This window comes from Talpa occidentalis, unplaced genomic scaffold (genome assembly GCF_014898055.3).
Source record: "Talpa occidentalis isolate TD23 unplaced genomic scaffold, MPIMG_talOcc4v2.1 talOcc4.8, whole genome shotgun sequence".
Taxonomy (NCBI): Eukaryota; Metazoa; Chordata; class Mammalia; order Eulipotyphla; family Talpidae; genus Talpa; species Talpa occidentalis.
In genome coordinates this window covers 118,620,590-118,634,956 of record NW_023605194.1, presented here as the reverse complement: position 1 = coordinate 118,634,956, position 14,367 = coordinate 118,620,590, and positions in this window count along the sequence as shown.

The window sequence follows — 14,367 nt, the reverse complement described above, 5'->3', positions numbered from 1 at the left end:
TGTTTGCCAATTTTCTGGCCATTTTATTTGCTCGTGAGCTCTTAGAGACAGGACGACAGCGAGAGGCGGGATGGCAGATGATCTCACACAGAATGGAAATGCACCGTGTCCCGGCACTCGGCAGACGGGCTTTCTGCGCCAGCAACTGTTTTGAAGTAGCCAGAGGGACGTACAGAGAGGCGGGCCCCTGTGGGGGCAATCCCCGGTGCCTGCTCTGAGCTCAGGCCCGGCCCGCCCTGGCCAGCGGCTCCAGCCCGAGAAGTGATTTCCTGGCAGGCTGGTGCCCAGCGCCCACAGGCCACGCTGCCCGGACGGGTCGCGGCCAGGCTGCCCCAGAACACCGCAAAGCCGCGGAGCTCAGCCTCCTCGGGGGCAGGTCGAAGCCAGACGAGACGGCCCTCCCCCGTTGCCGTGGTCTCTCCTGCTCAGCGTCTTCCCTAAGAGGCCCGGCCCGCCTGGGTGTTTCTCACCCACCACAGCAGCGGTTTCCAGGCTGCGCAACAGGTCTCCGCGTGCTGAGAAGCCCCACAGGGCATGACGCGCTTCCTCGGCCCCGTGGGGTGTGTCCCTACAGTCCTGTGCCCGGCTCGCCCCCCTCCCCCCGCAGCCGGGCTCGCCCACGCCGCTCAAGGTTGGCCGAGGCAAGGGGTCGGACTGAGTGGCCACGCCGGGGCCTGCACGGCCACCTGCCGCATGCCCTGGCTGCCCAGCAGGGCCACGTTCCAGCGGGCTTGGCCGATGGCCGCAGGCGGGCTGGCGTCTGGCTCGGCAGCCTTCATCCCCGGGAAGCGCCAGCCGGGCTCTGCCCGCCTCCCCTGCGGCTCCGCGGCTTTCTCCCTCGACACCTGCCCGGGACGCGGTCCTCGCGCTTGCGCACCACGGGAGCACGGCCGGGCGGGAGGCGAGCCAAGCCTGTTGGAACTGGATTATAGACACTTTAAAAAACGCAACCACAGTCACTGACACATTCAGCACACGGACGCCCCGGGAGCCCCCCGTTTCCTCCAAGGCGCGCTGTGGCTTTGTCCCCGCAGCCGACGCCGTCACATCTCTGCCGCTGGCTCCCGCGTCTCCCGCAGATTCCGTTTACGTCCAGGGGCTGGACTGGCTCCAGCTCAGGTGTGGGGGGAGAGCACCCCGAGACCCTGGACTGTCTGGCTGCCGGGGCCGAGAGGCCTGCCCGGGTGCTCCCGGGGCCCTGCACAGCAGGAGGCCGGGTCTGGGCTGCGGGGAGGCCCAGAGGAGCCTCTCCTTCTCCACAGGCTGGTGCTTTTCTCGTTAGGTCATGTCTTTGGCACTCGTACGTTAGAATTCTTCCAGAAAAAATGCATTTTTCTCATTTTCTCCTTGGTTCCCCTGACACAGCCGAATGGAAAAGGCAAGGCAGGTGGTGGACCTGGCTCTGCCCGTTGGCGCCCCGACAGGCGGCTGCTCCAGTGCCCCGAAGGGCCGTGTGCGCGATGCTCCGGGCCGCCACTGGCCTGCGATCGCCGCGCCCACTGCACCCTGGTTTCCTCAGTCGGTCTTGTCACCACCCAAGGCCCTGCAGGCCGTGTCCCCTGTCGTCTCCCCTGTCACAGCCTCGCAGGCCGGGCTTTGCTCTGCTCACCGTAGACGTGCGGCTCTCTGGGCGCTGCCCTGTAGGAGGGCACACGCGTTTACCGGGAGTGGACGCGGGAGAGCGAGCGGCCTCTTGCCGACGGAGAGTGTGAGTGTGAGTGTGAGTGAGCGTGCCTGCAGAGGCAGAGAGAGGCACTTGGCACGACAGCTCATATTTAAGCCGGATCCACAGCGAAATGACTGTGAAGAAGTAAAATCAGGCAGTTTTCACAAATGTGAAATAATACAAAGGTAACAGAAAAAGCCTTTTAGGAAGAAGAAAGAAAACCGCGCCCCCACGTTCCACGCTTGTAAGACTTTTTTCATGACAAATTTAAGAGTGGCAAACAGTTCATTTTGGGTGATAAAGCAATTCTGTTCTGTGACAAGACGCCAGGAAATGCCCGAACATCAGAATCCACCTGGGTGCGCTGAGCAGACCCGGAGGCCGCGCCGGGGGCCAGCAGGACCGGCTCGGCCATGGTGCCAGGCGCGCCTCGTGTGGGGTGTTCTGGGAGGTTCGCCCTTCTGGCCGCGCTCAGGAGGTGTCTGTGGGACCCACACCCCGGCGCCGGTGGGGTCCCGGCCTCAGGCTCCGCTGTCCAGCGTCCCGGGGACACGGGTCACCCCCGCTGCCCGGCGCGGCTGCTCTCCTGCCCGCTGGTGCACTGAGCGCCGGTCATGCGGAGCATAGCCCGTTGCACGCGCCGCCCTGACTTTGGGGACACCAGAGAAGATGGATGCCTGGGACCCCGTCAGGTTGGGGGCCTCTCGAGCCCCGCAGGTGGGCACCCGGCCCGGGCGAGGCCTGGGCAGCGAGGGGGCGCGAGGCGCAGGCGCAGGGGCCCACCTGGGCTTACAGGCCGGGCCGGAATGGCCTGCCTGGTTCGCCCACGAAGGTGCCGGCGGCGGCTTCCTACACCACTGGGTGCTTTTCTTCACGAACAAGCCATTTTCAGCGACTTCTAGATAAAACCCCGGGAGAGCCAGTGCCAAGAGCACACGCACTTGACCCAAAATTTAATGCTGGGTAGACAAGAATTCCAAAGCAGATGTTGGACAAATTTGCGTGACGAATGAAAATAAGCTGCCGTGTCTCCGCCGTCCTGAGCCAGGGAGCCCCGTGGGTGATGCTCTCCGGGCTTCAGAAGTGATGTTTTTCCCGAGAGAAATAATCTAAACCAAACCAGTTTGGGAAAGGTAGGGCCGGGGTAAGAGCAACGTCATCTTCACTCAGGTGAATGGCCGAGGACCAGCGGCTGCGTCAGCCGGGGCTGCTCAGACTCGGAGCCTTGGGCGTGCGACGGAGGCCGAGCGTGTTGCTAGTTTCTGTCTCTCAGCTTTTCTGCTGTCAAGTGTCCCTGTTTTATCCCCTTGCCACCGTGGAAGGGCCAGAATGAATGGCTGAGTCAGCCACAGTTGCAGAGGTTCCATCTAACGTTTTCCAAAACATACACAGAGAGCGCTTTGGGAAAGTGGATTTCATGAATTTAGAGAACAGTTTTAAGCAAAATAATCTAAAATTTGGAAACGAGCTGAGTCCAGTCCTTTGGCCCAGCGGCACGTGACTGGTGCCCCCCGCGCGCCTCCAGGGGCCTGGTCCAGCCTCCTGGTCACCAGCCTCCAGGGTCCTGGTCCGTCTCCTCAGCACAACTGAACAGAGGCCCGGGCCGGGCTGCCAGGGGCCCGTGGGCTCTCCCAGAGGGAGGTGCGGCCTTGTCCAGTGGCTGGAAAGGAGCCGGGCTCAGCCTGTCACTGCAGCAGCCTCTTTGATGGACTAAATAGATTTCTATTTTCTTTTCTTTTCTTTTTTTAATATTTACTTATTTATGCATACCAGAACTGGGGTACAGGCCAGAGGTGTGGGGTGTGAGAGGATTCACCAGAGACAGAGCGGGGAGCAGAGCAAGCCGATCTACTGAAATCCACGGCTGAGGGGAGCAGCGGGGAGACAGGAGAGGGCTGCTGCGCCATGTGGGTAGCTCCCTGGCCGGGGATCAAACTCGTGCTGCAGAGGCTGCGGGCAGCTTCACAGTGCTGTGCTCAACCCCCTGAGCCACCAGGGAGGCCCTGGATTTCTGTTTTCTAATCACCATCCTGCTGGTGCTTACATCAGTGAATTAAATGACCTTTTGTCACATGTTCACATGGGATTTAAATTCCTTCCTAGCTTCAAATAACCTATGTTTTGGTACATATTTTACGTTACATCCTTCCCCCAAAGGTTCACGATGCACAGTCAGGAATCAAGAGTCCGTGCAAAGGTGAGGACGAGGGGACCCCAGCTTCCAAGGGGCGTCGGCAGCGGAGCTGACGGCAGGGCCTGGCCTCCTGTTGGGGAGATGACCGTTGATCACACCTGCAAGCTGCCCAGCTGCGCCAGGGCCGAGTCCAGTGCGTGGCTCCAAGGGGAGCCCAGGACCCGGCTCTCTGGACCCCAGACCCTGTCCTCTGAACTTGTGGGTTGAGGGGGCTGCCTTGCTCCAGGGCCGCTGTGTCTGCGCGGGCCCAGCTGGCTGTGCTCCAGGCCGCTCTGGTGAGCTGCAACAATAGCCGCCGATTCCGAGAGGAACAAGGGCCCATTGTCGCGCCGCTGACCCCAGATTCCATTAGAACCGACTGAGAAAAGCGTCCCCGCCACCCGGCTGACCCCAGATACTTAGTTGGTTTCATCAGGCTCTAAAGATGTTTATTTTTAGCTGCCTCGCTGCAGCCAGTCTGTTTCCAGGTTTTCTCTGCAGCGTTCTCTGTGGTCCCTTTCTTCGCTCTGCGGGTATCCAGGAAGGAGCAGCTGCGCTGCCTCCCAGCCCGGCCTCGCTCCCCACCACCCGCCCGCCCCACCCACGCCCCACTGTCTTCTGGGGCTCTCCAAGAAGCCCCACTGCGGGGCCTCCTCCCCCCGGCCTGGGACGCGGCTGCCAGCACCAGCACAGGCCCCCCGCCCCCAGCCCCACGGCCTGTGCTCCCCAGTCCCCCCGCATACCCCCCCGCCCCAGTCCCTCGCCCCGCCCCCCAGAGGAGCAGGATACTGTCTCTGCGACCTGCAGCTTCTATTTCTAGATCTGATTTTGAACATTTATTTCTGTATTTGGGATTAGTCTGAAGCGGTCAGTGGTTCATTTCACTCTTGTGAGGCGTCCGGGGAGCGGAAAACTGTCCCCAGGATCATTGGGGTAAAGCAGCAGACACAGAACAGCCCGGCCCAGGGGCCTGCACGGAGCGCCCATCCCGGCTCCGCCGCCTGCACCGGACTGGCCCGGGGCCTCGAGGGCCGCGCCGGGCGCTGCTCTGGTCCTCACACCCCCGCTGCCCCCGCAGCCAGTCCCGGGCCCCTGGCCGCGGGAGGACAGAGGGCTGGTGCCCACCCCGACTCTCGGCTGCCAGGCGGGCTCCCCCGACTGTCTCTTCTGTTGAGTCGATTGTTGGATTCAGAACCTTAATTTTGTAGAAAACACAAAACTGAGGTAACATCCTAGTTTCAATGTCATGGTTTCTCAATGTCCCTGCTCAACCCGAGCGCCAGCCGGGCACCGGAGGCGTCGGGCTCCCCTCCCTCCTGGGTGGGGATTCAGGAAGGACACGCAGGTCGTTAGACAGGGGGAGCCGGCAGCGCCCAGACAGCAGCGATGACGTCACAGCCACTGGGCGCCCCGGGAGCCGCGTCCGCGCTCTCGCCTGCACCCCAGGCTGCGAAAGACTCTGCGGACTGGAGTTCCGAGCGCGAAGCCGCACCTGCCCCCAGACCCGGGTGTCAGGTGTGGATTGAGGCGCGCAGGGTCCTGGCGGCGCAGCCCGGGTCTGCTTGAGGCGCTGAAGTGAAGCTCCCCGCGTTTCCCGGGCACAGGGCCCCTGGGGGGGGGCAGCCGGCTCCGCCAGCGCCCCCCGGCCCTCCCCGTAGGCCCTGGGCTCTTCCTGTCTGGGGAATAACGTAACTCCCACGGCAGGAAGCGCGTCAGCACGACAACATGAGAGCACGGGTTTTTGCCCGTGGATTGTCCACTTTGTGAAGTGAGCAGGGACCACACTCCTCAGAGGCCAGCGGGTGGCAACAGTGGCCATCCCCGCGGCCGGAGGAAGGGAACAAGACCTGACCTTCTCTCCTCCAGGAGAAAGTAGGCCCGGCCCGGCCCGCTCACGACCCTCAGGCCCTCTCACCCGTCTGGCCCGCCCTCCACGCTAGGGGTCCCCCGGGCAGGCGTCTCGGAACCCGCTCGTCCTCGACCCGTCTGCAGAGAGCCGGCTCTCCATGGCAGTGTCTCCGGTCTCCTGACGGGGCCTGCAGGAGCCGTGTCCTGTGTGGCAGCCGGGCCCACCCGGGCGGGCCTCAGCCCCCGGACCTTCCGTCCCCCGCACGGTCCCGGGCCCCGGCCGAGTCCACTGCCCGTGGGTATCTCGGGCTGGACACGCTGCCGAGCCTCCTGCAGGAGCAGCTGCGCTCTCAGGCACTGGCCGGAAGCTTAGCCGGCCCTTGAAGGCCGGGCCGAGGCTGCCCGCACCCCGAGCCCGACTGCCGTGATCTGAACGGGCAACGGGCGTGCGGCTGCAAACGCCGATTCCTTTCACTAGTCCATTCGTGAGGCGTCTGCGCCCCGGCACTGTCGACGAGGGGCAGTTGCTTTTCTTTCTGGAGAACAATGAGGTCGGCCGTCCCCATCTGGGGCAGCAGGTAACACCGATGCCCTCGGCTGCGGGCAGATTTGGGGGCGCGTGTCCTGGGAATCTTCCCCCGGCTGAGCCGGAAGCAGAGCGGCCGGGCAGGCGCAGGCGACGGGTCCGCAGTCCCGGCTCACAGGGCAGCCGCCCGCGCCGGAGCAGCTTCCTGGCCAGCCCCGGACTCTCCAGGGCGCGTGGAGGGCGCTCTGGCCCCTCGTCTCTCGTTCGCTGCGGGCGCAAGACTTCACCCCCCGCCAGGTAATCGGAGCCGCGGGAGCCACAGCCTCAAAGCCTTGCCCTGGGGGCCCCCAGCCGCCAGAGGTGCCGCTGTCCACCCCAGGCTGACCCTCCCCAGGAGACCCCGCCGGGCAGCCCTCCGAGGTGAAGGGGGTTCCGAGGAGGGGTGTGCCCAGCCTCATCGTCTTCCCGCCAGGAGACCGTGAGGAGTGAGGCGAACCTCGCAGTGCCCGGCGCCGGGAGGCCGGAGCCCCCCAGGGGTGCGCAGTAGTGGCGGCAGCAGCTCCGTGTGCACAGCCGTCACCACCCGCCCGGCTGCGGCCGCTCGTCGTCTGGTCTGAGGCGTGACTGCTCCGGCTTCATGTCCCGCCTAGATGGCCGACTTCCACCCTCCCTGCCGCCGCCGGGGGCGGGTGTGCAAGGGCGTCCCGGCGCGTGGCGGGCTCCAGCAGCGCCTCCCGGGCCCTGCCCTGCCCTGCCCTGCCCTGCCCTGCCCCTGGCGGGCGGCGCGCCCGCCTGACCGTCTCTGACGCAGCTCCCGGCCGTGGGCGCCTGCCCCGCGGTCTGCTTGCTTTTCCTCACGGCTGAGAAGGTTCAGCTGCTCTTCAGGGGGAAAAGAAATCACTGCGCGGTGATTTTCAGTGATGGAGGCTGAGAGGAGACTCTGGGGGGAGTCCCGGACCCGGCGCTGGGCCGGGCGCCGGGGTGGACGGTGGCCACGCCAGCCGCAGACGAGACCCTCGGGCAGCGGGCGGGAGGCCCAGACGCGCAGGGTGTCGAGGCCAGGCCGGGCCGCGTGGCGAGGCCGACGTCCCCAGGACCAGCGGGGACCCGGCAGGGGCAGCCCCGCCCCAGGGGGCCCCTCTCGCCCCCGTGCACCTGCCCGGCGAGAGGCCGCCGCTCCCGCCCGACCACAGGCGCCGCCTGCCCTCCTGCTCCCCACGAACCCCCGTTGGAGCGCAGCCTCCCGGCCCGTGCCCGCACACCCTCCCGCTCCTGGCGGCCGCGCCGGGGCCTGACGCGGCTCTGCTGGCCGGGGCGCCCTCTGCGCCCAGCCCCTCCGCACCGACACCATCTCTCTCTTTCTTTCTTTCTTTCTTTTTTCTTTGAGTTGTAGGATTTTTTTCTGTCCGGGAACAACCCCCGGCCAGGGCGAGCATCGCCCGCCGCGCCGTCTCGGCCCCACCTGTGCTGCCGTGGGCGCTCGGGGGAGAGTCCTCGTTTCCGTGGGTCCCTCTGTCCGCATCTCCCTCGGTGCTTCCACTTTATCTCCTGTTGGAGAAATCCTCCCCGCCTGGGCTCTGTTCTGGGGCCTTTCTTCTCTTTACATCTTGAAAGGGGGGGTCGCCAGGAAAGCAGGGGGCCCCACATGCACCGGGCGGCTCTGCCAGAGGAGTTTTGCGGGACGAGCAGGAGGGCCGGGTCGCCCCGGCTCGGGGCCTGAGGGCCCTGCTGCCCAGGGGGCTGGTTTCGCCTGCCCAGCCTGGCCGGGCCCAGGGCAGACCCAAGGCTGTGGGGGTCCTGGCGCTTCGGCCTTTGTGTCGATGTTCCCCCGGACAAGGGGCGCGGAGGCTCTGGGGGCCCCAACCGCCTGATCTCTGTGACGGGCAGCTTCGCTGCGAGCACCGTCCTCAGACCCTAAATATTTAATAATCGCGTCCTGTCTGTGCATGAAGGTGGACCCGCAGGGCCTCAGCGGCGGCAGAGGAGAGCAGGCGGCCCTGGTTTGCTGCTGGGGGCTCCATGGACGCCTCTGCCTGCCCCCTCCCTGCCCCCTCCCTGCCCCCTCGGGTCTTTTCTGCATATTAATGAGGCTTCAGCCTCTAGAAACGCATCCGAGAAAAAAATTAGCCGAAGATACGGGCAATTATATTTCCAGTGGAATTTTTTAATCTGCAAAATGCCCTTGTTGGAAAAGCAAGCAGAGATGGTTTGAGAGAATTCTTGGATCGACAAGAGCTTACTGGCCGCTCAAAGACGGGCGAGGGCGGAGCGGGGCCATCTTCACGTTTCTCCACCTTTGCAGGGCAGAGGCGACCAGCCGGCCTCGAGTGGCTGCTGCCGAGACAGGGGTGGGAGGCGGGGCCTGGGCCCGGGAGGCGACCTGCTCCGGGCGGGCGGCCTGGCGAGCCCGTGCCTCTGCAGTACCGGCTCACAGCGGGACCCCAACATTCAAGAAGAGGCGCCTGGGTCCCTGTGGGCAGAGCGGGTCCCTCTGACAGCGCGTCAGGCCTCACCCCAGGGCCCCGCCTGCCCGTGTTTCTTGGCGTCTCCGGCCACGGACCCGCGGGTGCTCTGGGGGACCGCATCGGGCGCCACAGAACCAAGACTTGCTTTTCCAAAACTCGGGCGAGCTCCCAGCAGGCATCAACGCGTTGCCGTCCACGGCGCGGGCAGTGAAGGGCGGGAACGACCCCCGCTCGGCCCGCGCCCCACGTGGCCAGGGCGCAGCCCCGCCGCCCCGCTGGCCTGTCCCGGCCCGCGCGTGGCCCAGGGAGGCCTTGCGGAGACGCGGGCGCCTCTTCCCTCTGCCCACGCGCTGGCCCCGCCGTGCCTCCCGCGACGTGGGCCGGAACGGGGGCCCGGGGAGCGCGTCCTCCGCTGGAGCCCGGCGCCCGGGCGGGACGGCCGTGAGGAGAGACTTCGGTGGCATCGAGGCTTCTTGGTTTTTGACCTGCTTCATCTGCCTCTGGATGTGGGGAGTCGCCCGAGGAGCATGCGAGGCTGACCTTCCCCAGCAGGAAAATCCATTGCACGGATCAGCCCCAGCAGAGACGCAGCAACGCATTTTACTCAGATTTTTCCTGAAGCCTCCGTATCTCAAATTACACTCAGTCTGGAAAATGACTCACTTCTGAAAATCTTCATTACATTTTAAGACTCGGTTTGTGCTTCCATGAAACGAATGACTCGCCACGGGTCCCGTGAACCAAACCCGGCGTCCGCGCGGCGCTGGCGTCTGGGGAGTCCGGGCGGGCGGGGCGGTTTCCACCCGGTCCTCGGTCCTCGGGCTGGGCTGGCGCGCCCTGCCGGCCTCCCCTCGGCGCGGGCGGGAAGCCCACGTGACAGGGCTGGGGGCTCGGGTGGGCCGTGACCGGCTCTTGCTGAGCTGCTCTCCCGAGTCTCAGCTGTGCTCGGCTGCCTCAGGGAACCCCCTCGCCCGGCGGGTTTCCCCCGGCTCAGGAGAGCAGGGGCCGGTGCCCGCGTGGGGCTGGGGGCCGGGGCAGCCCCAATGCGAGGGCCGGGCAGGCCGGAGTCGTCCCCTCACCGGGATCTCCGCCCTGGAGTGCAGCCGCAGGGCGGGCCGCGGGGGTCCTGCAGCCGAGGCCCTTTGCTTCAGCCGAGCAGCAGCCGCTTCGAAGCACCAAAAAGTACAAGGCGTCTGAGGGGGAGGGAGCAGGTGGGGCACCTGGAAGCTTCCAGTTTCAGGCTCACGCCTATGATTATTTTATACCAATACCAGGCGCGTGCTCGGGCCAGGCGCCTGACAGGGGCCGGGAGGAACGGGGGGCAGGGGGAGCCCGCGCCCCAGGGCGGCGTCCGCTGCGCTCACGTAGGCTCTGCGACGGCGGTGACGGGAACGGGGGTCGCGGGGACCAGGGCCGTGCACCCACATTCTGGAGCACGCTCGGGTTTCCTGCATCCACTCGTCACCATGGAGACCCCGTGCCTCGTGCTTGTCTCCGGCACCTGCCGTGGGAGCTCGTCTCGGCCTCGGCAGCCTGTGCCCGGCAGGCGAGGTTGCTCTCGGTGAACTCCCTGAATTCTGGGCATCGTAACATCGATACTGTTGGTTCTCGTAAAAAATTTCATGGCCTCGGGAAGCATCACATCAGGACAACGGGGTTTCCTTGTGTGCAAGTTGTGACGAGAAGATGGAAGGAAACTACATCGTCACCGCGAGAGAAAGGCGGCGGGCTTTAGTCGGAACATGAGAAGAGCCAGATGTGTTTCATCAGAACACGCGAATCAGGTTCCTGTTGGCTGCTTTGCGGTAGTGGGTGCGTGGGTCAGAGTAGAGGGTGCGTGGGTCAGAGTAGAGGGTGCGTGGGTCAGAGTAGAGGGTGCGTGGGTCAGAGTAGAGGGTGCGCGGGCTTGCGGTAGAGGAAGGTTCACGTCCCTTTCTTCTGGCTTGTTTATCTTCAGGAGGGGCCCCAGGGCGGGGCGTTTCCCCTAATAAGGTGAGTGAGGCCAGGGGGGCTGCGTCTGTGCCCAGCAACTCTGCTCTCCAGGAAGGGCTGCGGGGCCGGGCACAGCTCCGAGCGGATCGCCTGTTTAAAGGGGACCCCGTCGCAGCCTCCGTGGAAACGCCAAGTGCAGCAGTTTCAAGGCTGGGGCCCCGGGCGGCAGGGAGCCTGGGAGGTGGGGCCCGGCCCCAGCCGGGGGTGGGGGGTGGGGGGGTGGGGGCGTTTCCTGCCCGACTCTTGCGCTCTGGGACTGCAGGCTGCACCCGCCGGTGGCCGGGTTTGTTGCTGCATCACACCAGGAGCAAAGCAGGCGCAGGTGTGGAAACGGCCCTTCTCCCGGCTGTCTTCTGCGTTGCAGCGACGGCTGCGCTCGGGCCAGGCCGCCCTCCTGGCCTGGGGCCCGGCAAGTTCCAGGCCGCCCCGGCCGCCCGCGTCCCGGGCTTGGGGTGGACCTGACCTGCCGGTCACACTGTCCTGGCCGGCGAGCTCCTGAGTGAAGTTAGCTGGGAGCAGAAGGTGGGGGGAGCCTTCAGCTGGGGAGGGGCAGGCTGGAGGGCCGGGCTGGGAGAACGGTTGCCTAGCAACCAAATTGCAACCAAATTGCAGTTTCCATTATAGGGAAGATACTATTATGGCAGCGGCTGGGAAAGCGGGGTGACCGCAGCCCCCAGCTTAGGGGGGCGCATCACTGCGGCCGCCCACCTCGCCCTTCGAAGGGAGGGGGTGTAGGGGCGGCCGCGGGCCTCAGGCCACCGGGCGGTAAACTGGACGCCCCTCCTTGCTGCTACTCCCGTGCCTGGGCGTTGAGTCCTCCGGGGCCAGCACACGAGCTCGCAACAGACTCACTCACCGCCCTGCGGCCAGGACCCACCTCCTGCTCTGCCGCGGGGGCTCCAGAAGGGGGCGGCGGCGGGAGGGCCCTGCTGGGGAGGTGGGCGGTGGGCAGCAACCTCCAGGCAGCGGCCGGCAGCTCGAGCCCTCGGCCTCCACGGCCTCCCCAGCCTCACTCCCCTGGAGCCCAGGGAACCCCCCGGGCCAGGCGGGGAGCATCGGTCAGCCTGCTGGCCAGGCCCCTGTCCTTCCGAGCAGGAGCCAGTCTCTGAGGGCCACAGGCCCGACGCGCCCAGGACAGGAGCCCAGGGCTGGGAGCTGGAGGGGCAGCAAGCCGGAGTGACCTGCAGGGCGTCCAGCTGCGGACACCAACCGGGGGCCAGCAGCCTCAGGGGCCGCCTGCGCCCTGCAGGACATGGGCCACTCTGGTCCTGGGCGGTCTGGGCCTCCGCTGGCCTGGCAGGGATGCCAGCGCTTCCCGCGTGCCCCCTCTGCCCGGCAAATCCTCCGCTGCCCCAGGCATTGGGAGCCGGGTCTCCCTGCGCCCCACGAGGCATCCACTGCTGTGGTTGGGGCACAGCTCGTTGCGGGGGGTCGGTCGGGGCCTCAGGCCCTTGAGGCCGCCCTGGTCCCGGCTGCTCCTTCCCCGGGGGCGCGGACGCCAGAGCCGCGGGGGTAGAGGCTCCGGCTCCAGCCTTGCCCAGGCATCTGCGGGAGCTTCCGCTTCTGGAGAGCAGCCCGGCCCGGCCCTCGTGTCCCACCAGAGAAGCTGCTGGCGCAAGAGGCACCTCCGAGGCACGGGCGGCCCCTTCCAGAGCCAGCTCGGCGTCAGCGTCTGCAGGGACGGGCCCTCTGTGGGGACGCTCTGGACTGCCGTCAGGCGCTCCCCGGGGCTGGGCCCGCGGTCCCAGGGTCCAGGGCTGATGGCCAGGCCAGGCGTGAGGACGCGCGGACACGGGCCCCCGAGATGCTGCCCTAGACCGGCCTCCGCCAGGTGCCTTCCAAACTGAATTCGATAAAATTTCTGTGTTTATGCACATCCCCGGCACAGACACTTGGTTTTTCTCGAGGCTGAAATCTGCAAATAGGCTTCTTCCCCGGGAGAAATGTGACGTCATGTGACGGCCGCCAAGTCCTTCCCGCTGCTTGTCATTTGTGCGAGAAGATTTCTGCTGCAGGGGCCTCCCTGGGGGCTCGGGGGGTGAGTGGCAGCGCGATGAAGCTCCCTGCAGCCTCTGCAGCCTGAGTTCGATCCCCGGCCAGGGAGCCGACACCCACAGGGCACAGGGCGCAGCAGACTCTCCCGTCTCCCCGCTGCCCCCCTCAGCAGCGTGTCTCAGTGGATCCGCCTGTTCTGCTCCCCACTGTCTCTGGGGCGTCCTCTCACCCCCGCACCTCTGGCCTGCACCCCAGCTTTTGTATGCATAAATAAATAAAAATCAGCTGGGGCTTCGTTGCACCCCCTCCATGATTTTTCAAAGATCAGCCGGGGACAAGCTGCTCAGCAGGGCGCGGGAGGGGCAGGGCTTGGACCCTGGGGGGCTCGAGTCAAGGGAGGCTCAGCGCGAGTTTCGTGCCTTGAGCCTCTGTGCCCTTGAGCTGGCTGAGAGGCCACCGCCTGGCGCCTCCCACCTGCCCCCCACGTCAGAGGCTCATGGGGAGGACCCTCCTCGCTCTGCTCGTGTCCCCCGGCACCCCCTCAGCTCAGGAGCCGCCTGCCCGGCCAGGCTCGCACCCCGGCCGTCTCCAAACAGGGCTCCTCTGGTGTTCACTGACGGAGGGTTCACGTGGCGGGTGCCATGAAGCCCCGGCGTGAGGGCGTCTCCACGGTCAGGGCGCCGAGCTGACATGTGGCCCCCAGGCCGGCTTTGGGGTGCCCCCTTGGGGAAGAGGAGGGTCTTGTGAAGCCCGCGCTGGGCCGGGTCACACGCTGGACCGCGGCCTGCGGACCCGCCCCTCCCCCGCCCGGCCAGGAGCTCGGCCTTTGTGGGGTTTCCGAAGGGCCGCTGCAGGGGAGCGTCTGGGCAGCAGCTGCCGGCCCGGCCCGCCCAGTGCCCCCCTCGGGGGACAGATAATGCCGCTTTGTGCGCCCGCGGCCCTCCCTGCCGAGCCCCCCACGCCCGGCAGCGCTGCTGGGCTCCGCCGATCTGGCCGCCATCCGATCCGCCACCCCCCGCGCCGCCGGCTTCTGTTTCAGGGCGCGCGCTGGGGCCGCCGGGTGCTGCTGGGCCCAGCCAGGCAGACCTTATCGGGCTGACCCCAGCGTCTGGACCACAGGCGGGCGCTGCCGGGGGCCGGGGCTTCAGGGCCGGGAGAAACGGCTTCTTTTGTTTCCAGGAGCTCGTGCAACACTTGATATGCGCAGGGCGGGCACTGCGGGGAGACCACCCCAGCACCCGCAGGCCAGGCGGCCGAGGCGGCCCCTGCCGGCTCCTGCCCCTCCTGTCGTGGCGCCATCCCTCTTGGACCCCGGTGCGAGCGGGCCCCTTGACGGCGGCCCCATAAGCGGGACGGCAAGGCTGAAACCAGCCCGTGTTTGCTGTGGGGCTCCGCGGTGCCCACGATGGTGCCACCCACCCTGCCGGCCGCAGCGGGCGAGCTCCGAGGGACCCGGGAGGCACCAGCTCTGACTCCCAGGGCGGGGGTCTCCAGGGAGCAGCCAGGGCCCACCTGCTGGGGTGGACGCTGGGGCTTCTCCGCTGTCTGCGTCGTGTGCCCGGGGCCAGGCTCAGTGTCCTCGGGGGCAGCTCTGCAGACACAGCCGTGGGGCTCTTCCCGCTCACTCTCGTCCCTGCCTGTTTGGCTCCTGCGTCTCCCACATTCGCCAGCGACACCTCTGCTGTGTGCCCAGCTCCCCCAC